The sequence below is a fragment of the Manis javanica genome, chromosome X (genome assembly GCF_040802235.1).
Source record: "Manis javanica isolate MJ-LG chromosome X, MJ_LKY, whole genome shotgun sequence".
Taxonomy (NCBI): domain Eukaryota; kingdom Metazoa; phylum Chordata; class Mammalia; order Pholidota; family Manidae; genus Manis; species Manis javanica.
Window position 1 is genome coordinate 131,887,055 of NC_133174.1, and position 27,233 is coordinate 131,914,287.

The following is a 27,233-nucleotide window of genomic DNA, read 5'->3' on the forward strand; positions in this document are numbered from 1 at the left end:
TTTCTCAGTAATATTCATTACGTGCATTATTTTTATTACATGCCAGGCGATGGATGGTTTGTGACTAACAAATTATTCTGCAGTAATATCACGTTTAAATGATAGTTAACATAATCCTGGGTCAGATGCAAATAATTAAATTCTCTTCCTTGCAGTCATAAGTTCCGTAAGTCACCTTCCCTGTCCACTGTCTTAATAAGGCTCAGTGGAACCCCTAGAACTATGTAGAGAACACATCTTTAAAAAAACAGTACTCTAAACTATACTTTTAAAAAAGAGAATGATATTTTCAGGTGCATAACATAATTTAGATTAGGGAAAAAAGGTGTTGCTTTGTACAGGTCCCTTGGGGAATATATAATGTTTTATGTAATGTATTCTTTAGGCAGAAGACTTTCTGTGAAGAGTTACTTTGAGCATGGCTAAGGATATCAGAAATAATCTGGTCATTTAAACAGTTTAAATATTCTGGTCACTTAAACAGTTAAATACCTCTCCCCTAATTTCTAAGCCAACCTTTTCTCCTTAGTTAAACTCAAGCCAAACATTTTCCAAACTGATAGTTGTGCTTTTACAACCCAAAGAGGCAGTTTTCCCCTCTTGTATTCAGAGCAGGACTTGCAGTTAAAACTAGATTGCGTTATAAACTGTATTTAATTCAGCTTAAATTGTCTCTCTTTCAAGTGATATCAATTAATACTTAACTAACTCTAAGGTTAGTATCCTTACAGTCTAATAATTAGACTCTACTTAGAACTCACTGATATCTCCATGGGTAAAAACCACAAAAATAGAAATATGCCTGGTTCACAGCTAATGATATAATTGGCTCAACAAAGTTACCTGCACGAATTTCCTTCAGGCAAAAGGTCGGTTGTCCTTCAGGCAGAAAGGTGAGAGAAATTTCCCTAGAGTTCAGCCACATGAACAAGAAAGTAGCCAAGGTAGGGCTAACTAGAGTTACTTGATGGATAAAACCCAGTAACTAGTGGTAGCCAGTGACTAGGGGCTTGGAGGGGGCTGTTGTTCAATAAGTATGGAGATTCAGTAGGCTGAGGGAATAAATTCTAGAGCTCTCCTGTATGACATAATGCCTATTGTGAACAATAAGGATTGTGCACTTCAAAATTTGAGAGGATAGATCTCATGAGTTTTTCTTTGCCCACAATTTTTTCCCAGATTTACTGTTATGTAATGGATATACAACATCGAGTGAGTGTAAGATGTACAATGCGATGATTAGATATACGCATGTACTGTGAAATGATTACCATAATAAGGTAAGTTAACACATCCATCACCTCACATACTTACCACTTTCTTTCTTCTTTCTTTCTTGTGGTGAAAACACTTAAGGTGTACTGTCTTAACTTTCAAGAAGACAAATTTGTTAAGTGTAGTCACCATGACGTACATTAGATCCCCAGAACTTACTCATAGAAGTTTATCCTCTTTGCCTAGCGTTGTCCTATTTTCCACACCCTCTAGCCCCTGGCCAACAGTGCATGAGGGTTCCCTTTTTTTCACATCCATGCCAACACTTTTTATCTCTTGTCTTTTTAGTGATAGCCATTCTATTACATACAATGTGCTATCTCATTGTGGTTTTGATTTGCATTTCTCTAATGAATAGGGATGCTGAGCACCTTCTCATATACCTGTTGGACATTTGTATGTTTCCTTTAGAAAAATGCCTATTCAGATCCTTTGTCCATTTTTTAATCAGATTGGGGTTTCTTTTGCTACTGGGCTGTATTAATTTCTTATACATGTTGGAAGTGTTCTTTCTGCTTCTATTTTTTGGAAGAATTTGAAAAGGATTGGTGTTAATCCTTCTTCAAACATTTGGTAGCATTCACCAGTGAAACCATTTGCTCCTGGATTTTTCTTTGTTCAGAGATTTTTTATTCTATCCCCTTACTCATTATTGGTCTGCTTTTCTGTTTCTCATGATTCGGTCTTGGTAAGTTGTATGTTTCTAGGAATTCATTCATTTCTTCAGAGTATCTAATTCATTAGTATATAACTGCTCATAGTACTCTCTTATGACCCTTAGTATTTCTGTGGTATCAGTAGTAATGTCTTCTCATTCATTCATTGTTTTCTTTATTTATCTCTTTTTTATTCATGGTTAATCTAGCTAAAGTTTTATCATTTTTGTTTATCTTTTAAAAGAAACCTATTTGTTTTGTTGATCTTTTAAATTTTTTCCCTATTCTTTATTTCATTTATCTTCACTCTAATGTTTGTTTCCTTGCTTCTGCTTAGTTTGTGCTTTTCTAGTTCCTTGAGGTCTAAATTTAGGATGTTTATTTTAGATCTTTTTTCCCATGTAGGTGTTTATAGCTATAAACTTTCTCCTTATAATTGCTTTTGCTGCATTCCATAAGTTTTGTTAAGTTGTATTTCCATTTTAATTTGTCTCAGGATGTTTTTTAGTTCTCTTTTGGTTTCTGCTTTGACCCATTGGTTGTTCAAGAGTGTGTTGTTTAATTCTACATGTTATGTGAATTTTCCAATTTTCCTCCTGCTTTTGATTTCCAGTTTCATACCATTGTGGCCAGGAGTGATAATTGATATAATTTCCATCTTTAAAAAATTTTTAAGACTTGTTTTCTGGCCTAACACATAATGTACTATAGAGAATGGTGCATATGCACTTGAGAAGAAAGTGCATTCTGCTGTTGTTAGATGTAATGTTCTGTATATGTCTGTAAGGTCCATTTGGTCTATAATGCTGTTCAAATCTGCTATTGTTCAAATTGCATGTTAAGTCTTCATACTAAATAAACAAAAACAAGGGGACACAAGAAAATTCTAGGAGGAGTTACATATATCTCTTGATTGTGGTGATGGTATCAGTGGTGTTTGTTTATGCCCAAACTTACCAAATTGTACACATTAAATATGCACTGTTCTTCTTACATGAATTATACCTCTATATAGATGTTTAAAAATAGCAACTATTCTTAATACACAGGTGACTCTCAGCACAATACAATATATCACCCACTCCTCTATTGAAAATTGAAAAATATCACCTCTGTACTCCACTCCTCATGGCAAAATACAAGCTCCGGCTAATGTCATGATGGCCACAATTTCCTTCCCTTTCCTGTTTCTCACTTTGCTCTTCCCAGCACTGCCATTTCCCAAAATTCTTCTCTCAGGAAAAACCACTTTGATTCATGGCTACCGAAAGCTCCCCCACAGCAACATGTGCATTTTTACTGTTGCTTTCATTTAAACCAATCTGTCTCCTTCTGTTAAAGTTCACTAGCAATTTATAATTTGATTCACAGTCACAGCCATACTGGTTCTCTCAAGGACTTTGCCCTTTTCTTCCTTCTGAATCCTTCAAAGTATAATTTGACTACACAGAAAAAAAAATCCCTGTTGAAATAGACAAAAAGAACAGTGGTTTTTCAAGTTCACAAATCATGACAAATCCCAAATTGACTGAGGGCAGCCTATGAGGCTGTAACATTTGCGTGAGAAAACAAGGCCATCCGGTAAGCCCCAAGCCAATCAGTGATGCCCAAGGTCCAGCAGACTTGGGTGGATTTATCCCTAAAGTAGGAAAATAAGTTCAAGAGCACCTATGAGAAGAGACATTGCCCCTCCAAAGAGCTTGAAAGGTAGAGGGAGCTGAATGACACTGATTAACGTGGAACTGTCAGAGCTGCAATTTGTAGGACCTGAATTAACGTGCTCTTCAGTTCTCTCCCATTTGTTTTTTCAAATTCAAACCCCTTTCCAGTCACTGACAAACCAAGCCTTTGGATACAACGGAATGTCATAGCTGTACAGTGACTACTGAGAAATGTCATCTTCTACAATAAGTAAAATTTCATACATGCCACCTAATCCAACTTCGTGGTTTATTCTTTACTGATTGTGAGAAACACACTCTTCTGAATTAAAAGAAACTAGTTTAATATAAGTATGGATTCATTGGTGAATGCCAATATTTCACAGTCATGGAGACTCAGTTATTTGAAACCGTGTTGTTTTTAGGATAGCTGAAAGTTTATTGCTTTAAGCTCAAATACTGGGTTTTAATCATTTAGCATATAAGTATTTTTGAAATAGATCATACACTTCCTTGTCTTCTTAAAATGAGACCTCTGAATGGAAGTTAACCATTTCGCACTGCCTTAGAGTATTAACTATGGATACTCTATGAAGTTATTATACTTCATGCAGTGTGATTTGGGCTCCTATAGGCTATGGATACATATTTAAAAGGTTATCTGGCCTAGATGGTTTGAGGTTTGTTTTAGTAGTTTCCCTACATCCTGACAATTACCACTACTTAGTTCACTAACCTTTAGAAAGTTCTCTAACTTCTACTTTGCTGGCTCTAATGTAGGGTGGATTTAGAAACAACCCACATTTATTGCTATTTCAGTTAAAACAAGATGAAGATGTACTGAATGCAGATAAGGGATACTGTACTATTAGTGAAATTCATCAACTTTATTGGACACTCTCAACTCTCTTTGGGCTGCTTCTAAGGCCTTTTGCTTAATTACAAGTCCCTGACTGCGTTCAACATAAGTGGTATTTCTAGTTTGGTAAAATGTTACTCTATTTTCATTCATCTTGGTATATTTCAAAAATTAGTTCTTTGGTTATTTTTGCTTTTGTCATTCCAAGTAACTCTCTGACCTACTAATAAAAAAATACCAAGAAATTTGATTTTTGTCTATATAAGCATAATTGCTTGCATTTGAAACAAAGTAGATAATTCTTATGGGATATGAATGTTTAGGAAATGACTTATGCACAGGCCTTTTTTCCCTCCATTACGTTTGATCTAATCAAGAGTCATTGATCTCAATTAAGAAAATGCATTTTGCAGGCAACTGCTTTTGCTATTTCTGAGCTAGTTCTTTTTATATACTTTTTCCTTACTTTACTCTCAATGGAAAATACTGTATAAATCTAGTATTTTTAATTATTATTTTTTCTATCCACAATATTATTGTAAAATCGGATTAAATATAGGACTTGTTATATCAATATTTTTACATGATTTCTCTCAAACTGCAAGATTGAATACCTAAATGATGCAAAACAGAATTAACATTTTTCTTTCATTTTTTTTCTTTCTTAGGGACATAAAGATAACCTTTAAATGAAGATTAAAATGAAGACGTAACAGACTTTTCTATATTTAACTGTCCAAGAGCTAGAATGATGATGATATTGATTTTCATTCCATATCAGATTATAAACTTCCCTTTTTTCACAATGGCCACTGCTTTTATACCCATGTGTATATACGGGTATGTGTATTGCATTGGGGGTGTGAGGTTAGAGATTGGATGGGATTTCTGCTAACAGTAGGTAGTATATAGCTATTTTTAGTGGTAGAGCATTTTTTAGGAAAGAGTAGGTTTTGGAGACAGACAAATCTGGACTCCTGTATCCACCGTCCCACATATAAGCTGTGGAACGATGGACATGTTACATGACCTTTCTAAATCTCACTTTGGATTAACTGTGAAATAACGATAATAATACACAGTTTGAAGGATTTGGGGGAAAGATGAGAACAGATATGTCACAGAAAAAGCCCTAGATAAATAGTAACTATTATGGTCCTCATCATTGTTGTATGTAACTGGGAATCAGACAAAACTCAAGTCAAAAGTCAGCTGTTCTTCTTACTACCTATGTGATATGGGTCACTTATGAGGCTAAGTTTCATCATCTTTAAAAAGATTATACTTCTCAGTGTCATTAAGATTAAATGAGATAATGCATGAAGAATGTCCATTATGGTGCCTGGCTCTGGTATGGCTTTCTCAAAGAATTTTCTTTTCTACTGTCCTTTAAAGATCAGATGAGGGAGTGATTAAGAATGTCGTTCTAACCAAGTCTTTATTATCATTGCATGTCTTGCAGTGAACATTCATGGAGCCTGTTTTTTTCTGTCTTACTAGGAAAATAAAGATGTATGGAGTAGTAGGAGAACATAAAAATGTGTAAGGTACACACACTTAGGGATTTACTTACATCATCACCTAGAAATCTTTGATGACATAAAACATGTGGAAAGCAGCGCTTTGCATGTTTCTAAGTCGCAGTGTTTCATTCAAAATTTTTTTCAAATTATAATGAGTTATAAGAATATATTCAGAGCATGTTTCTACCATCATGTCTTCAGCCCTAGGCAACTCTTCTGATACACAACAGAATTTGGTGAGAAACCAAAAGACATAACACTGCCCAGCATGGGTTTAAGGTGTTAAGTTCAAATAATCTCATTTTTCAACCAGGAAGATTTATATCTCATAAAGTTTAATGTTATGTTATTAAGGGGTGGTTTATGAATAGGACATCCATGAAATGATTACAAATTCAACAGGTACAAAAGCATACATTGTGAAAGTGATTCTTCTCATTACCTCCCTCTCTCCCCAAAAAATATAATATTTTCCTGTGTAGCCTTAGGAGGGAAGTTTAAAAAGTTGATTTTTATTCCTCCTATTTCTCTGTTTTCTCTATTATTTCCCAACATGAGTATGCAATAACCAGTCAAAAAGAGTTGTGCACCTTGCCCAAGGTGAAGAGGCAGGGAGGTGGTAGATGCTATTGCATCAATAGCATTTACCATCATTACATTTATATCAAATGATAAAATCAACAAAGAACCTTTTTTAGTGTTCCAGTCTTTCAATGCATCAGAGATTTCTCCAGTGAGATCCTCAAGAAATTAAAGTGAACTCTGTAGCTGTGTTATATGGTGCTCTTAGATAGTTCAAAATAAACAAGTCACAGTAGCAAATATGCCCCAGAAAACAGACGTTCTCCCAGAGAAGACATTCATCTTGACCTCTCAATCATTCTTGTGTGCATTAGTTTAAAAAGAGTTTGATTTTTCTCTCCATAAATTCATTTGAAGGTCGCTGGTTAACTGCTGTTTGTTCTCAAAAACTGGATGTCAGTCATGCTTTTTAAAAATTAGACATTATCCAAGAGAATAGTAGGAAACGAATTGTCTCCTGCAACCATTTTCCATTCTGAAGCTATTTCATTGCTGTAAGCTGTGTAGCAGAATTAAGGTTTCGGTCTCTGACAATGGAGGGTTCAAGAAATTGATGGGATGCGGCTCAGAGACAGGACTGCTTGTGCAAAAAATTGTTTGATGTCTCAGTGCAGCTGCTCAGCACCACCGTCCCTACCATGCAAGTGAGGGTGAACATATAGGTAAGGGAGAGTCTGTCTTGCTCCAGGCTCAGCCTGTGGTTTTCATGCTTTGTCTTCCCTGGCTAGCCCAGAGATTTTCAGGACACTAAATATGAAAAGGACATATGTAAGCTTCCAAATACATATACTTTTCATTCACCTAACAAAATGTCTTAAGCAGATCGACAGTCCAAGGCAAGTGTTTTTGTTTTACACGACATGAGAAGTCACTCTGCATAAAGCCCTTCTGAGCACACTCAAGTTTGGCATTGTCTCAAGTGAAGAAGGATGCAAAGCAGCTTCATTTTCCCAGTGACCTTTCCCATTTCGAAAAAGCAACATCTGGCTGTGCCTACAATAGCAGAGTCCTAATTAGTCTATGAAGTGGTTTTCTGCAGATTGCTCATTAAAAACAATTATTCGTTTTTGTTTCGTTCTTTTGGATGATTTGGAACCACAAATCCAGTAATATAACAGGTTATTTTTGCCTTCAAATAAAGGAGCTTTAGTAACATTGTAAAACTTTATATTGACTATACAAGTTATGTTCACTGATCACATATTTATGATGTTTTTGTTTCCTGAGAAATGAACTGGCTTAAATACACGGTTAACCCTTGAGCAGTGTGGGGTTAGCAGTGCCCACCCTACTCCTGCACGGTTGCAAACCCACATACAACTTCTGACTGACCAAAAACTTAACTACCAACAGCCTACTGTTCACTGGAAGCCTTATCCATAACAAACAATTAACAAATATTTTCTATGTTGTTTGCTCTCTACGTTACAATAATGTAGAGAAAAGAAAATGTTTCTCCAAATTGTCACAGATCTCGACAAATTCTTCCAATATATTTATGGATAAAAATCTGCATATAAGTGGACCCTCGCAGTTCAAACCCATGTTGTTCAAGGGTCAGTTGTATGTGCAGTGGTGTGCTGGAGCCAGGCCTTAGTGTCTCATGAGACCTGGTTGTTACTAATTTTCCCAAATCTACATTCCATGTCACATTGATAGCTTAAAATTGGTCATGTTGGGAATATTTGCCCCACAAAAATCAGCAAATGACACAAATCAGGACTTACCCATCCAAACCCCAAGCCAGTCATTACACGTTTACTAGCACATCATCTATCACTACCTTTACAAATTTGGGATACGATGGCAAATTGAAATCCACTAGATATTGATTATTTACCAGTTTGGATTGAGCCTTCCAGTGTATCTCCTAGGGATCTCCAAGGCCCAGATCTGAGGTGTTACTGTGTATAGAAGGAAGTTAATCTCCAGCCTTCTGCAGCACTCAAGCTGCTATTTTCATTTTCAACATAATACACTCTGATATCAGTATTGTGAAAATATTTGGCTGACGTAAATGTGATCTGAGTGGTAACAGTCTTTATTTGCTGTTTCCCACAGCAGCATATCATCATAATAAGTAATGTGCATGTTACCACATTATTTATGTTCAACTGTGTATAACAACTGCAGCAAACAGAGTTCGCAAATATCAGTTACAATTCCGAGAAAGAATAAGGAAGAACAGCAGTCTCTGAGCAGGAGGAAAGGTACAGAAAGAACACAGAAGAACTGCTTGACATTAGCCAGTATTTTCTAAACTGCTAATTAGTTGTCCGTGATTGGGAGGTGGAGTAGGAACTTTGGCAAGGGATGAGGACTCTGCCAAACAAGAACACTTTAGCCTTTAGAAAAAGCTGAACTCTTGAGTCATTGAAATAGTAAAGGAATTTACTAATCAAAGAAGACAGTGATGATTTAGATGGTTTAAACATGGAATAATTTCTAAAACTCCTACGCAGTTACTATTCAGCATAGATGATGAAGGCCCATGAAGTGATTTGCAAAGAAGCAAATATCACAAGTTTGATTAAAATTGAGGATGAAAACCTCAGAAAGCCAAAAGAAACAATAAAGAAAATCTGAACAGGGTATAATAGTTCTTAACTTCTGTGAATGCCAAGAATTAAGTCTGAAGTAATTTTCTCCCAGAAAACGAACACCAAAAAACACTAGTTGTTTTGTATTTGGGGAGTTCATTAAGACAGACTGTTAACAAGGTAAATTGGCAGTAATTCAACTTAATGATGCTATTCCTCAACTGTACTGAAGCACATATAAAACTCACTTAAGACAATAAAACATCATATTATAAGTTATACAAAAGACAAAGTGAAAAATTCAGTCAGTCGGTTACATGGTCCGGTTGAATAAAATAACCACATTTTTTAATTGAGCTAAAAAACTGAAATGATATTAAACCAATCTGTGAATTTGTGTGTGCCAAGTTAGTGACTTGCATGTACTCTATGGGGACAAGTACTATTACTTATTAAGCTGTATGCCAAGTAGTGTGTGCTTAACATTCATTATATCATGTGGTCTTCATAAGAAATATAACACATGAGGCATGGTTCCCATTTTACAAGTAGGGAAATTGAGACCCAAAGGGGTTAAGGAAGTTATTCAAGATCACACAGCTGGCAAAGGTATATGAGCTTACTTTTGTCTGACTGCGAATTATAGCTCTTTCAAGTTTACCAATTACTGAGCCCTTTTAATTATAGCCCATTTTTCATTAAGGCATTCATATAAGCAGGAAAAAGCCCCACAAATTAAGATAGCTCTTTTAAAGCTCAAAAAACTGCATAGTAAAATCAAACTATGACTTGCATTTGTGAGAATAGAGTCCCAGTTTTATATAAGACTAAATGAGATTGATATTGTTCCTTGACCTAAGTGTAGGGATTATTAGGTCTCTTTTTATCTCTCCAGTCCCCTTCCTTTTAGGGCTCAACCCCCAATACATGCAGTCTCTATGTGATGCTATGTCTTTCCTGCCCCTTAATTTGGGAACCAAAGTGGAACATTGTCACTCTTTTCATTTCTTGGCAGTGGCTTCATGTTCATGGTAAGAGAGGACCAACAGGACATTTCCATCTAAGACTTCAAATGTGGAATAAACAAGACAAAGATGGAAGCTCAATTCAGACCCTTTCGTGATGAATGCTGGGGTGTCCCATTGGGAGTAGCAGTAATGACCAAGTAGGGGAGGTGACAGCAGATGTGCTGCCCATTTATTGTCTCTTCCAGAAATGCCTTTTCCCAAAATTCTATGAGCTCCCAATGGTTTCCTTATTTTTTATTCAGCAAGAATCACCTTCTGTTGTTTGCAGTAAACAAACATGTCAGACATATTACCCTTGACTACAAAAGTGGGTCTTCGATGACTATGATATTCACCAAAAAAGTCAATGTTATCCTTCCCGGTTTCTAATTATGTTCATATACAAACGGCATGTGACTAGAATAATTTAAAAGATAGTTCCTAAATGAGGTTCCCAAGTTGTCAAAGTATAAAGAACTCTTTTTCAGAGATTATAGCCTGGAAGCCATCAGTGCTGACCAAAAAAACACAAATTAATGCTGTGTAGGTTTGAAAAGCAGAAACCTTATGAGGGAGATACTTTGATACTCTGTCTAGCATATGATTTAGCAAGCCCACTCCTAGGTGTACCCCTGAAGAAACAGGAATCAATAATTTTTACATACCCATGTTCACTGCAACATTATTCACAATAGCCAAGATATGGTAATAACCTAAATGTCCTTCAACACATCAATGGATAAAGAAAATATGAATATATACATATAATGGAATATTATTCAGCCAGACATAATAAAGTAAATCCTGCCATTTGTGACAACATGGATGAACCTGGAGAGCATTAAGCTAAGTGAAATAAGTCAAACACAGAAAGATGAATACTGTATAAAATCACTTATATATGGAATCCCCCCCACAACATAAAAGCTGGTTTCATAGGAACGGAATAGAAAGGTAATTGCCAGGAGCTGGGCAGAGAAGAAAATGAGGAGATGTAGGTCAAAGGGTACAAGTTTATAGTTATAAGACTAAGTTCTGAGGTTCTAATGCATAGCATGGTGACTATGTTAAGAATACAATATTATAGACTTGAAGATTGCTGAGTTTAGGTCTTAAGCATTCTCATCACACACACAAAAAAGAGTTAACTGTGTAAGGTGATAGATGTGTTAGTTATCTTTCAATCTTAGTGATCTTAGTAATTATTCCAAAATGTATATGCATGTGAAACTATCACAGTGTGCACTTTAACTATATATATTTATTTCTGTCAGTTATTCCTCAGTAAGGTTTTTCAAAGTTATAGAACTTTTACAAAATATAATTTGTTATCAATAGTAAGATAACTTGGATTGTGTGCAGACTATAATGCTTTAGAATTTTTTTTAAATAAAAATCTATTAACCAGAAGAGAGAAAGAAGACATGCAAAGAAAATAAAGCACTCTCAACATACTCTATATTTGAGATACTAAATTACCTGACTTCATGCACAGGAAATTTTGAATCTTAGTACAATAACAATGAAGTTTCATTCAAGTGTTCAATGTCATTCATATAATAACTACAAGTAAAAATAGTGCAGAGTTTATAAAATGGCAGTGCTTACTGTAGGCAAAAACCCATGGCTGACAGCCAATAGATGGTCTGTCAAAGTGAAACTGATGAAAAAGTCCCCAGTTATATTACTTGAAAACAACATTTCTGACAAATCAGCTTCTTAATATCAGAAGGCACTTGTATTAACTGGTCTAACTCTGCATCATACTCCATAGTCTTTCTTTAAAAAAAAAGAAACTCATTCATAATTCCCTCAATTTCTTTTGCTTAGGAAAGATCAATTCAAAATTTAACATTTATCAGATGCACATAAACACATATGTAGCAGGCAGCTACTGAAACTGAGACAGATGTATCAGGCAGAGTGAGAAAAAGCTCGAGTTTCACCCATACCAAATAGGGAAATATGTCTGAATCCTCTCCTAGTTCTCTTTCTGGATCTTACCACCAGCCTGTGGGAGGCAGCCCGCAAAAGCGAAGCCTGGGAAAGCAAGAACCATTTGCTTCCAGGCCTGCCATAGAGTTGGTATAGACCACCATTCATGGGCTCCTTGCCCTGGGTCCCCCATCCTGGTCCTACTAGGTTGTCCTGGCACATGGGGGATGTGGTAGGAAAAAAGGAACAGGTGGGCCCAGAGGGAAATTCCATGCACAGACATGAATAGATAACTGAACAGTGTTAAGCAACACAGACAAAATTAGGGCTTCCAATAAAAGAAAAAACAAATTGGAGCTAAGCTGCTAGATAGTGTAGGGAGGAAGAATGCAAGCTTACCAACCAGTAGGTCTAGATTTCCACAGTTCTCTCCTCTGTAAAATGGAGATGATAGCATGGACCTCATAGAGTTGGTATTAACACTAAATTATAGACATAAATCACTTAGAACAATGTTTGGCTCCTAGTAAGAAGAACTCATGAGTGACTATAACCACTGCACCTCAGTTTCCCTTTCTCTAAAGTGATACAGACTAACAGCACCTACCTCTTAGGCCTGTTAGGAGTATTAAATGAGATGATGTGCATAAAGCACTGAGCAGTCTGCCTGGCAATAGTAAATGTTGAGTAAATATCTGTTATTATTATTATGAATGATAATACCTTTTCTTCTCCCAGTGCTGTCCTATCGCCAAGCACAGTTCCTATCTTTCTTAACCTTTCATTGGCCCACCACTGGTAGAGGTTGGAGCAGAGAAAATCTTGAGGTTTCCCAATGGGTTAGGGTGCATAGTCAACTCTAGTTTAAGATCTTCTCTTCAGCTCTTCAGTCCTGTTAATTGCCAATTGTCATCAGAATAAATGACCTTCATTGTATAGACAGGGGCACAAAAGAGGGGGACAAGCCAGGCAGGCTATGAATAAAGGATTATTCTTGTTTCTAATATAAATTTGCATCCATAACTTCTGAAGTTTCCATTCAAGAGCTTCACAATTGAGACTTTCACATGTTTTTTTTAAATACCTTAAATCTGAAACTCATGCCAAGATGGCAGAGTTGATAACATTACTTCAAAGGGAAATTATTTTATGAAGTAGTAGGGAAAAAGAAAACTATGTAGTGGTAGCTGAAACATTTCACACTTTTGATGTCCAGCAAGCAAGCAAAGACTGGATCTGTAAAATATATATATTATTGGCATTTGATCCTAGAGGTGAAATTCATCAGTTTCCATTAACTTTTAAGAGTACCTTCATCCATTTCTTCCAAAAATTTCCTGCTAGGAAGAGTAAGGGGCCAGAAAATACAGGCATATTTATGAGAAGGAAATCGTCAAACCTATTTGGCTGGGGTAAACAGTACAGGGTAGGACTTAGCAAAACATAAGGCAGGAAAGGAAGCCTGGAGTTCAATCGAGGGCCTTGAACACCATGCTATGGAGGCTGAGCTTCCAAATATTTTGAACAGGCATATTAAGCAAAGTGTATATTAAATGTATGATTTGATTATGTTTTGAAGTATATAACTGTAAATATGACTGAAGAAAATGAAAAGGAGATGTAGGACATTGTTCAGATTCATTGCGTAGGTTGATGGACATTATAAAGTACTATAAAGTCTGATTTGTTTTACCAGTAAGTCAAGCATTTCATTACACTTCATATCTTAAAACCGACAGACGTTTGGCCTGAGAAAGGTGTCACACATGTATATTCTGAACTGTTTCACCCAGTTTATCCCAAAGTTACTCATAGTTTCCCTTAGGCATGTTGTGCATGCCGCTTTTTAGAATTCTGTATTCTAGATCTGTTTTGTGTATTGTTTTCAGTCTATTATATTATTTCAAGGGCAAACACATTGTCAGAGTATTTCCTAGAATGCCCTTGAAAACATTTTGAAAATCTACAACTGCATGTTTAGAATGAAAGCTTGAAATGTAAATCTTTGAGTATCGGGACTTCTGCTAAACTTAACAGGTTTAATATTTAGAACTCTTAACCATAAGACAATATAAGCACCCATATCTAATAGCCCAGGAGACTAATGTAGAAAACAAATATTCTAAGTCCCCCTGTCCATACCCACCCCATTCCAGGGTCATTTTTATTTACAGGTTTTAATCTGAAGAGAATATATAAAGCTAAATTGGATAAGCCTTAAACTAGCCTTTAAAAATATGGACAGACTCTTAATTATGGCAATAGTATAAACAGAAAAGTGCTCTTAGACTAGCCATTACTTTTACTAATGCTTATAATGAACTCCTTTATAGAACCATGCCAGTGTAGAGCTAATGTAACTCATTAAAACTGAAGAGAACTATAATCTATTGGCTACAATCCCTTTCTCAAATACAAAGTGACCAACTTTAATTTTAATTATCCAGTAGTTTATTCAGAATTGTGCTAACTTTAAGAAAGAATGAAATAATCTGCAACTGCATGTTACCAGCAGTTTCACAGAAGACTCAGCTTATAATAGCTATTAAAAGATGGCATCATAGTAATGGTTCAGTTCCATTAGAAAATGTATAGAGTGTGTTTATGTGTGTATGTGCACATATGTGTATGTGAATTTGTGCCCTATAAGAGAGCCAAGTTTGATACACTATGGCCCTTTGGCCAAACCCAGATCATCACCTAAATTTATAAGTAAAGTTTTACATGCCTATTCATTTGTGTATTGTCTATGACCGCTTTGACAATAGGACAGCAATAGTGAATAGTTACAACAGAAACCATGTGGCCTAGAAAACCTAAAATATTTACTATCTAGCCTTTACAAAAGAGGTCTGAAACTTATATAATAAAACCAGAGAAAGAAGTCTACATACCCCTGGTTTAAAGGATCAAGCTTAAATACAGTTTACTAAAAATGTCTACTCAGTATCAAAAATATATATGTGCAAGCAATGAAGACATTAGGCAAGTAATGTCTCTGGCAAGAGATTGCAGTTATCATAATCCTCAACACTTACTAAAGATTCACAGGTACACCAGAGATAATATGCCCAGACTCAATGTTACATATTTAATGTCTGTTTTAGATACATAGACTAGGAGAATTCATGACTCACCTTTGTCATTTTGCGGACTGTTCTCTGGGTCTATAGGCACATGGGCTGCATCTGCACGATGCATAAAATGTTTTTTAAAGAAAAATTCAGTCAGCTGGTTATTTTTCTTATAAATTAGGTGAACTTAATTTTTATTGAACTTGTAGATGAGTTTGGCATGTTTTGACAGACTACAGTGTGCCCTTGAAGAAAAGGTCAGCCATCAGTCAACCTAAGTGTCATAGACAGTTTGAGTGACTCGGAGTCAGTCTTATGTAGTAGATATAACTCACAGCTGTATTCAGAGACTGAACCTCAATTCCTGATTATGCTTCTTAGCAGTTGTGTAACCTTGAGCAAGTGGTTTGTCCTCTCTGAGATGTTTTTTTCATCTGCTGATATCTACTTCAAATGGCTGATGTAAGGATTAGATGAGACACTATCTGTATAATACATACTACAACACCTGGCACTTAGCCAACAATCATTAAAATGTAATATTCTTCCCCTTATAAATAATGTCTGTTTTTTCAGTCAATTATTCAGATACATAAAGGACTACTGAAACCTAAGTGAGGGAATTTTGACAATGATGACTCAAAAATAGAGACCAGACTGCTATGGTCAAACTGACATAAATATAAATCCATGGAAGGGAAGGCAGGGAACAAACATGGCTACTGGGAGGGGATATTCAAACAGACCTTTCACATTAGCAATTGCTTGCCTTATCAATGATACATAATAAAGAGTTTGTTTTTCTCCTTTTCCTTTTTTTTTCTTGAAAGGGTTTACATGTCCATACATACCCTTGAGACTACCATCTTGCCCTGTGATTGGCAGAAACCCAATAGAAACTACTTTTTACATGGAGTGGGCTTAAATAGCAAGAAGAGCTATTCAGAATAATAGAGATAATTCTAGGAATTTGGTTAATGGTGGATTTTTTAAAAATTTGGCAGACACTTGAGCAATATACAATAGCAGAAATTGCAAAATTTTGAACATACTGCATAGAGTCAGAAAAACACAATAGCACTCATGTCATTATTTTGAACTTTAAAAATACCACCTGGAGCTAAAATAATTTTGAGTGAATAGAAATATCAAAATGATGAAGAGAAAAGAATCCCCAATGGTATATACTTATGGCAACATCTCTTGATGTTGAGAATTATTTCCATTTCTACAGAAGACAGAGATTAATGTATTCTTTGGTGAATCAGAAATACAAGAGAGAGGGAGTTTTCATTCACTTCATACAGTTATGTGAAGGTAACAAAACAACATTTTTGGGGACTGAATAATTTGATAATTATAAAGACAATTTCAATTGCCTGTTCACAATCCATATTCACTTCATATCCATTAAGGATGAATTATACCACCCTATCAGCAGAAAAATAAAAGAATGAGGATGTTTCAGAAAGTTTCCAGCTCTTACGTGTGGCCCCTTTTATTCAAATACAATCAAGTGTATTTGTTTATAGAAGAAACAGCAAATACATGAATTAATATCTGAAAAGACATAAAAAAGGAAGGTTAAGATACAAAGCAAACTCTTTTCTGTTGGACATGGGTATCTAACACTCCATTATCAAAGGAAGATTTTACCTGGGGCATTATTTTTGCAATACCGTTTAGAAAACTTTAAATGTGTCTATACAATTGATGTTTTCACAAATTAGATGCTTAGAGCCATAAATCTATTTTTGTATGAGAAAGATGAAATGTCTGTCCCAAATTAAAATCATGCTTACAATTCTATTGTTGAACATTTGGACTACTCTCCTTTCCCTTGCTTCTTGTTCAAAACATACCTATGCAGAACCTTTTAATGAAGCAATTTACTTACTCTTCTGGCAGGTAGAGCACAAATGGTTGGAGTACAGACTTTGTAGTCAGATGAGCCAAGGTGTAAATCCTCTTTTGTCTCTGGCCTATGCGACCTTGGTCAAGTTCCTTTCTAAAACATGGTATCTTCCTCTGTGAAATAGGGATAATAACAGATGTCTATGTCATGGGTGCCTGTGAAGATTTACAAATACATTTATGCTTAATTAATAATTAATTAATTAATATGTTCAATTAATTAACATGCCTAATTAAGTAATATGCTTGATTAATTAATTAATATGCTTAATTAATATGTAATAGATATTAATGTTTACATTAAAATGATACATGATTTATTGTTATAATATATGATGCATTATTTATATATTATATATGAATACAAAAACTATATATAAAGTTAACACTTGATGTGTGTTCCTCTTTGTGCACACATAGTATTTGACTAGGATTTAGCAAATCCTAAATTGTATGGGATGCCCAGAAAAATTGAATTTCAGTTAAACAAGGAATTATTTGTCATCCTGTATTTTATCTGGTAACTGTAACTAGGATGCTTTATTGAGCTAGAGGGCTTTCAGATATCCCCACAGATAACAGTTAGTTGCCAACAAATTTACTTTAATTTTGTAAGTTAAATTAGGGTAACAGCCAGTTTAGTGAATGGCCTGGAATAGTCCCAGCCCAACTCTGATCAATCTGTTTCTCCACCTCTTGGTGACATGTCTTTCAGATCTCATAGCTCTCTGGTCACATATAAAAACTATCTAATCTTCAGACATTGGGTTCTATTTCAGATGGCTCAAATCTACTCTAAAACATCCCCCTGACCAAAGAAGAACTCACACATCAGTGTCATGCCAAGATATTTGATGCTCCACGTCGAAAACTTTTACTTGACTGTATTCATGCATGAGACTTCAAAATTTAGGGAACATTGGTCATGCTCTTCCAACAGTTTTTTGACCAAATGACACCTGGGTGACACACTGTGAGAAAGAGTTTCTGATTCCCAGCGAGCTTTCATATGAAGGAGACAGTAAGCCGACTTTCTTACAGACACCCCTAATCTCAGGAGCCATCTTACCAGGTTTGAGAAGAGGAGAGCAAAAGAGTCAAAGCCCATCTATTTCTGCAAATTCATTTTTAAAAATTTCTTTTTAAATTTATTGTCTTCTCTGAAGTAAACTAGAGGCAGATGATGATGATGGCTGGACTTTTTTTTTCTTTTAGCAACTCCTACATGGATGTGTCTAACATCTTTCTTTAGAATGTGTAGATGCTATTATACATCATTCTCAGCTTTAGTTTCAGCCAAAACCTGAGACAAAAGAGAAAATCTCATTTAACATCTCAATATATTATTTCACATTGACTAATATAATTAATTTAACTACAGAATGCCAGGCTTTTTCCACTTCATTAATAAGCATCATATATGATGTTTATTGACAACTTAAAAACTGTTTTCAACATAAATGTAAACTGCAATCATTTAATCTCAGTGAAACTATCATTTAAAAATGAGCCACTCTGTTTTGATATTACATGATCTATGATCTTCTGATTTGGAACTCCACAGGACAATTTGTAATCACTGGGATTGATCCATTATTTCCTTTCTTGACACTCAACTTAATCTCTAAATTCTTGGTCTGCAAAGTCCTTAATTAAGGGTTAACACAGACCTACCTTAGTTTCATTCTTTTTACCATATTTATTGCTTATCAGTTCTGCCATTTTCATTCCTTTATTCATGAATTTTTTTAATTTTTATGGTTAAGAATTCTACTTAAAAGTCTTAAAATGTTTCAATCATCCCAATATTAGGCACCTATCCTAAGAAAATACTCTTGAATATAGAATACAAGTTTTATGTGCAAAGATAGCCACTGTGACACTATTTGAAATGCAAAACTAACCTTTAAAATTGTCTACAGTTAGAGAATTAGTCAAGTAAATCATGACACATATACTGAATATATTGTATGACTATTATAAATGATATTTATAAAGAATTTGAGAATGTAGGAAAATTTATTTTATTTTATATTGTGAAAAAGTTAAATATAAATCTATATGCTCTATGAGCATTACATGTTAAATTCTTAAAATAATAATATAAGACCAGTAAGAAATATACCATCTAAGTGAAAGTTGGGTTTGGGTGATAGACTAGGGGTGATGTTTTTTCCTTCTCAACATTCCAATTTCTCCTACTAAATTTTCTGTAATGAGTATATATTCCAATAATAGAATAGGAAAAAATAATTTCATATCAAAATCACTCTATTAGCTGATGACTAAAATTTAAGCTTTACTACCAGCTCTTTTGGTGCCGTGCAGATATGGCTATAATGTACCCAAAGATCAGGGGCTGCTTTGTGGCTTCATTCTAACAAAAATTAATTTTTAATCTTTTGTATACCATTTTGAACTGTTTTTTCCTTTAGAAAAGATAATTGTCACCAGTGTGTTATGACCATTATTACTGCATAATAGCCAACATACAGTGCCAATTATCATCATCAGCTACTCTGTATTAAGGAGTTTCTCAACTAGACTACTGAAATTGCCTTCTAACTGGCCACCCAGCTTCTACCTTCGCCACATAACAGTCTATTCTCAATGAGTATCCAGGCTGTGATGCTGCAACTTGTTTTAAAACATGGAAGAGCATGTCAACCCTCTTCTTCAAAACCCCTTAGTGACTTACTATCTCAGAGCAAAAGCCAAAGTGTCTACAGGGGACTATGAGACGCTTTATGACCGGATCCCATTACGTCTCCAGCTTCACCTCCTATCATCCTCTCTCCAGCAAGGTCAGTCAGCTTTAGCCACGGTGCCCTTCTTTAACTTCCGGAAATCTTTAAACACGTTCTTGCCTCAGTGTCTTTACACTTGCTCTTTGTCTGCCTGCTATGCTTCGCCCACTGCACATGGCTTGATCCTTCATTTCCTTTAGGTCTCTGTGCACTTATCAAAGCCAAACATCCATATGAAATAGGACCCCCTACCACCTCAGACCCGGTCCTTTCGATCTTCACCTCTTCCCTGATTTATTGGTCTATATAGAATACATCGCCCTCTGACACAATACATATTTCACTTTGTTTACTGTTGTCTTCCCCACTAGATTCTAAGTTTCACGAGGTTAATGATGTTGTTTTGTCCACTGTGGCATCCCCAGTACCTGGAATAGTACCTGGCATAGTGTCTGTGCTTGGTAGACTCTTGGTAAAGGAAAGAAGGAAGCAAGGAAGGAAGGGAAGGAAAACTTTATATAGATTACCTTCTGTAATCCCAACACCTCGAGACAGAGAGTATTATTATTCCTACACCACCATGAGAAAACAGGAGTCCAGAGAGTTAACTGCCTTACCCAAGATCACACAACCTGCAAACATCAGAGCTGAGACTGAAACCCAAGTTTGTCTGTCAGGATAATCCTTCCTCCTAACCTCCGCGCTTCACCAGCTGCATTACCCGCCGCAAAAAGGATGCCAGTATTGTATCAGCCTCAGCCAGGGTCGTGCTGTTGAGCTGAACTAGCCCTCAAAGTAGTCTTGGGAAAACTGCCATGAGGCCAGATCCAGAATCAACATTATCTGGTGTCTTTGCAGCATGTGGGAGCCTCAGCCTCCTTATCTGCAAGATGTGCTGTATGGAAATCAGGCTCTCAGTGCCCAGGTCACTCCAGCATTGCTAGGACCCTGCTCAGCTACATGGTGGTGTGCTTGCCTTCTCCACTCACAATACACTGAAAGGGAAGCTCCTCTACTAACCTGCACACTGTAGGGTAGTTAAACCCTGGCACTTACTCCAGCTTTAAGATAACATAATGAAACAAGTGATATGTGTATGTAATCCAAACTGGACCCTCCAACTCCAAGAAGGAAGCTGTCTTAGTCTCAGTTTTCAAAAGGAAACTACCAAATTAAACTATGTAAGCACACAGAGAATAGGAAGGCAGTGTTTGCATGATTGAAGCTTTCCTTTAGTAAACAGTATTGAGCACTCACGATACAGGGGTCTGAGAGAGTAAGTCAGACGAGAGACATAATCCTTGTCCTTGAATCACTCACGGCCTGGTAGGGGGAGCACCTCATGCATGTGTGGCCGGCTTCTGTGGAATACTGGGTTGCTGTGGGCAGTATGTATACATACTATACACATGCTTGTGCAGGGTATATATATGTACAGATAATGTACACATCTGTGTATATATGGTATGCATATGTATGATATATATACATATAGTGTGTGTGGGTATATATGTTTGCTGCATTTTTTAATGTGACTAAAACTAAGGGGAAATGATGAAACCTAAGGAATTATACCTAAATGCCTATGTATTAAAATCTCTCTCCTAAATCAGAAGAACATTCTCTTGTATCCATAATTTTACCGGGATTTAATGGCCTGTTTATTTATCCTGTAGAATTTGTCTGTGGTCTTTGGGGAAAATGGCCCCTACTATGTTGGAGATGCTCAGTGTAAACACCTTCTGCCCACCACCAAGTAGAACCTGTTTACTCTTCCTTCCCTCCAACTCAACCTGAATGGAAGCCCAGCCTTTACCAAGCTGCTGCAGTTTCTCCTTACTCCCTCATTCCTTCTTTAAAGTCTGCATAAAGGTGCCTAGCCCTGCCTGTTGCTCTTACCATAGCAGCCCTTCCCTGAAGTTCATCTGTGAGAATATCTCTAGGTTTCCCTTAAGTCTACAGTGGTGGTACCTGGGCCAGTTAGCACTGTGAAATCTACAATTAGACAAACTCATTCATAGTAAACCATTAGCTTGGAATGATCAACTGCCTAATTATTTTCCCGAAGTAAATCACATGACCCATTGTTCAGACTGAGTGAATAGATGCCAGTGTTGACAAAGTTCATTTAACTTTTTGACATTGCAAAGCAAAAAGTTCTGAGTTTGCATTATTTGTAAATTGCTTTAAGACTGTGCGTGGTGAATAGACTGTTACATTTAGTAACTGTCAGAAAATATTTAGAGCCTAGACACACGGGCTGTTTCCAAATGAGACAGCAGATAGCTGATAAAAGCAAACATCTAGATGACTGAATTTTCCTACTTTTCTTCCTGATGTGTGGCACTGTGTAAAAGATCATTTTGATAGATAACCATCAATTCTGGAACTCAGAACCCATCAAGTGCCGGCAAGAGTACTTCCCATTTCTGCTTTTGAAAGTACTGACTTTGCTGTCCTAGTAATCAATTAACTAGAGTCCACTAAAACCCTGCTTGTTCAAACTTACTCAAAATTTTCAAATGCTAATCAAATACTCTTTTTTGAGTTCTTCTCTGTTGACATGTTTGTACTGAAACACTACCAATTTTATGGCAATTGGTAAACCACAACAGTTGGTCCAACTGAACATAATGGAAAAGAGATTTTGTTTGTTTTCACGGCAGCAAAACAGTAAGATCAAATGGTCATTTTAAAGTTGTGCCTTTACAAGCAAGCAGGTTAGTTATTTTGACTGTGACAAGTATGATGTCTTAGTCACCATCTTAATCTTCAATGTCTGAAATCCTTAGAAACTGGGATTTTTCCCTGGCATGTGATTGTTGTGGTCTGATATTATGTTTAAGGCAAGATATTAAGAATTTGGCCTCAGTATGGTTACATTCCAAGAAATTTTCATTAACGTTTCATATTGTTCATATCAGTCCAGTGCCGCGTAGCACCATACTGAAGCCTGACGCAAGAGGAAAAATCACTAATAATGATCCTGTCTTAACTTAAAAGTTTGATATTTTGTTCACAGTGCAGTTTTTGCATTAATCTTGATTTTTATTAAAAATTGGATTAAAGTATTTTTTATCTTGATTACTGGGTCTTTTGGCACTCCCTTAAATTGTGTGCCAGAAGTACTCGCCTCATGCACTTCCCTCTAGTCCTGGCTCTGCACCAGTCAGTGTAAATTTGAATTCCCAACCTAGCCCGTCTGGACTCCAGAAGCACCTTCAGGGTAATAGGAACACAGTTTGATTTGTAACCACTAGATGGAGACCTTTTCATTAGGTAACACAGCCCCCGCCCCCCCCCCCCACGCCCCACCTCAACAACCCTTGAGTTAAAAAGAGAATAGTAGTCAGAAGACATTCAGATTAAAGATAAATTCTTCGTTAATTAAAGACACGCGTTAGGAAAAAAAAATGGTAACTAGTAAAGAAAGCTGGTATTGCCATCGCCAGTTTGAGTTGAAGAATCCTGAGTTTGACTCCCAAATCTGCCTCTTAGAACACCAGGTGTATTAACCTCCTAGAGTCTCAGTTTTCTCATCTGCAAAATGCAAACAGAGTGCCAGTCTCTTGGGGTTGCTTTATGCACATGGGTGAAATCTCTTAACAAAATGCCTGGTCATCAATCAATGTTTCCTTTCTCCTTTGCTTCTCTTATAGAAAATCTGAAGTAGAAAGAACAGTCTCGTAGAACTAGAGGAACTGCACTCAACACTATGCCCCTTCCTGTTACTGCTGTTTTAAACCAGGGTGAGAAGGACAAAGCTTCAGGAATCCCATGAAAGCTACACTCCGGGTAAGCTCAGTCCAGAGAACAGCCCCTGCTCTTTTCATTAGTCAGCCTACTTGCTATGGAAATCGACAAGTTCATTTCCATCCAATAAAAGCTTATTGAGCACCATCTATGTGCCCAGGCTCTACTGGGTGTGGAGGCTATGGAAAAAAAACAAACATTTACTAGGAGCTCTCAGTATCTAAATTAGTCATGAGGCTAAATAATGTAGACATTATAACTTATGATTCAATTTTACAAATATATACGGAAATTCAACAATATGGAAGGCACTGTTTGGGGCACTGGCACACATGCCAAGACCTAGCACAGTATTGTCGTAGCAACTATAACGGGTTCCTAACCACCAAAGACTTAATAACCAGCTTGCAAAACTCCTGAAAATTCAACAATCCTTCCTCCTGCACCAGTTCAAGCAAGTTCCAGCTGTGGATAACAACTGACCTTAAGGCACTGAGGACTTCTCAAGAACTATACGCCAGAGCTACTTTCAGATTTATTTTGAATTTTTAAATGATGATTCTGAATCTTCACTATAGGACTTCCCAATACAAGGCCTTCACTCCTCTGTATTTTAACACTAAACGCTATTCCATTTTCTCAGCTAACTGACTGCATTTTGAATAGTGCATCCACAATCCTTCACTTGGAAGAGTGTTTACCTCCTGTATATCTAGCTTGTTTGTGCTGTGAAGATGGTCTACGTTCTTACTGACCCACCATCAGTAAAGAAGAGCAGGGATGGCACCATGCTGTTTTCCAGATTCCCCTAATCTCTCCATTTCAGAAGCAAACAGAAGTCTGGATGGGCCTTTCATTTAAAGCCCTGGGGAATGTGGCTACATTTTCAGAGGCAGGGAAGAGCTGCCTCTGAATTTGTAATGCTGCTTTCCACATGCAAAGGGGACCTGGCACAAACGTCTTACAATTATGATTGAACAGTTCTCCACAAGTGAAGTACAAACTGATGAGCAATTAATTTGATGACTGGTTCTCTGGTACACCTACCATCATGCCAGCTTTTGCCAATAAACAGTTAAAGGGAGAAAACAGTCCATGCAGGCCAAATGAATGCTACAATTTAGTTACAGCCATATGGTGACTGATGATAATTTATCAGGTTCTATACACACACACACACACACACACACACACACACACACACACACATTCATTTCAATTACCCCTGACAAAACTCTGCATGTTTTATAGGAATTCATGCCACCATTTTACACATAAGGAAATGGAGATGCAGAGAAACAAAATTACTCGCAAAGGTCATGCAACTAGAAAATGGAAATCAGAATTCAAATCCAGGTCTGTGATTTCAAAGTTCATGTTCTCAGAAATCTGGGTACTTTGAAAGCCCTTGGGTAAAGATGAATGATATATAGTCCTGGCCTTAAGAAGCTTATAGTCCAGCAGGCCTTTATAAACACCTCTTCCGGGCCAAGGACAACCAGGCATCCGTCAGTCAAGCAGCTAGCAACAGCACCTGGAAGAACGGCCTGAGTTGCCGCCATTCCCTACCACTCCCACCTGCAAGTTGATGCCTCTGCCTGCTTCACAGATTTGAAGGGCGAGAGTTCCTTAGGCTCAGGTGAGAAGTGTATGAGGACAAGGGTAGGGTGGTTAGGAAAATAACCAAATACTTGGAGAATAAGCCTCACAAATTCAGCCATTCAAATATATACTTTTTAAAAATAGATGATCTTCAGGGTTCCCAGACCCAATTCTAACATGGAGGGAGGTTCCGCCCCACACAAAACCAGTAGTTCTGGGACACCACGAGGGAGTCCAAGAATTCAACGCAATACTGACACTGTCTATTGGGAGACAGTGTCAGATTCCAAGGGTTAAGGGCTCAGTCCTACAAAATTCCCCCTACCCCCCATGTCCGATACCCATCACAAGCCCCTGGCTGTTAGCTGTGTTTTTGCCCGACCAGCTACAGATTGGTGGTTCCAACGACCTCCTCCTTAGGTTCTATTAATTTGCTGGAGCAGCTCACAGAACTTAGGAAAACACTCACCTGTGTTTACCAGTTCATTAAAGGATATGATAAGGGATACGAATCAACAGCTGGATGTAAGATAAAGAGAGTGAGTTCCCGAGCAGACACAGGAGCGCCTGTGCTCATGGACCTGGGGCCGGGCTCAGGGGCATGAAGAGCTCCACTTTCCCCAGCATGGACGCTCCCCCACAAAGGACTGAAATGCTGTACTCTTGAGTTTTTATGGAGGCTTCCTTACCCAGTCATGAGTGACTGAGTCACTGGCTGTTGCCTGATTCAGCCGCCAGTCCCTCTACCCTCCTGGGCAAGACTGAAAGGTACTGCCCTCTAACCACATCGTTGGTTCTCTTGGGTGACATTGAAAAGTCACCCATTTCATCATGATGACTCTGAAGCATTTTCAGGAACTGTGGATAAAGACCACACGTATCTGAAAAATATATATTTGGTCATCTGAATGACCAAATATATATTTCTTATAAATCATAATATCACAGAAGAGAAATAATGTGAAGGATCCATACTGGCCATGAGGCCAGGACTCTCAACCCAAAGGTCTAGAAGTGTAAGTGAATCAGACTGAAATGCCTCAAGCAGGCTTGTAAGATAAAATAGAGGACACCCTGTAAAATCTGAAATCCCAATAAACAATGAATGGTTTTGCACAAATATGTCTCAAATGTTGCATGAGATGTACTTACACTGAAAAATACACATACTTACACTGAAGTACTTATACTTAAAAAGTACTCATTTATCTGGAATTCAAATCTAACTTGGCATCCTGTACTTTAATTCACTAAATCTGGCAACCCAAGACTCAAGGAAAAATGAGTTGATAATTAAAGAACTCTATAGTGCTCCAATCCTCATCTTTGCCCTGTCAGTGGTCTGACCTACTGTATATCAAGCTGCTGAGACACATGTATAGCTAGCACTGGCAGCTCCCAAGCAAAAAAAAAAAGAATTTTTCACTTACCATTGTCTCTACTTCTCCCCCTTTCAACCAGGCCACCTTAACACCTGGTATGCCTCACGCCTGCTTACTTTTGCAAGTTTCATCACATGTCATACCAAACATATTTAAACGTATCCACATTAATATCTTTGTCTCTAAGTATAGGAGTTGAGTTCCCCTGCAGGAGACTAGGCGAGCTAATAACAGTAAGTAAACATTCAATTAAACACTTATTCATTTCAATTTCTTGAATTTTTTTTCCTACGTTGGAACCAATATTTTTTCCAAGTCTCAACCATTTTCACAATCACCTGCAAAATACATACGGTTTCTGTCCCATACCTTGTATACTGAATGGATAAAAGGGTCTTCCTCATCTCCCTGTCTTGTCATGGCTGGCAGGGCACAGGCAGTTCAGGAATGCTTGGTTTTATGCCTACAAGTGCTCCTGGAAAAGCCAATAGACTTTGCATATTTTCAACTGAAACCTTGCCAGTGTGCTGGCCTAGGAAGCATGACCCTTAACTAGAATTAAGGAGATGGGGCCCCCTTGTCCTGGCTTAGTCATTTATGAACCCAATGACCCAGGGTTCTCCTTGAGCCTCAAGCAAAGAAAAAATAAAACAGGTAATAAAGCTCACCTTACTTCCACACGTGATTCTTCTAGGGCTCAAATGAGATCAGCTCAGCAAAAGT

At 37.0% G+C, this 27,233-nt stretch overlaps 1 long non-coding RNA gene across 3 annotated transcripts; it reads right to left on the reverse strand.

Annotated features, from left to right (window-relative positions):
* Window positions 1-6,308: 6,308 nt before the first annotated feature.
* LOC118971869 (uncharacterized) lies at window positions 6,309-27,032 on the reverse strand. 3 transcript variants are annotated; one of them, XR_005060580.2, is made up of 5 exons: window positions 26,880-27,032; window positions 18,096-18,329; window positions 17,010-17,140; window positions 15,176-15,226; window positions 6,309-7,549 (listed from the first exon to the last, which is right to left on the reverse strand). It is a non-coding gene; the product is annotated as an uncharacterized lncRNA (long non-coding RNA). The 3 variants fall into 3 exon arrangements; XR_005060579.2 differs by having other exon boundaries at window positions 17,010-17,182; XR_005060581.2 differs by lacking the exon at window positions 26,880-27,032 and adding an exon at window positions 25,598-25,760 and having other exon boundaries at window positions 17,010-17,182.
* Window positions 27,033-27,233: the final 201 nt, after the last annotated feature.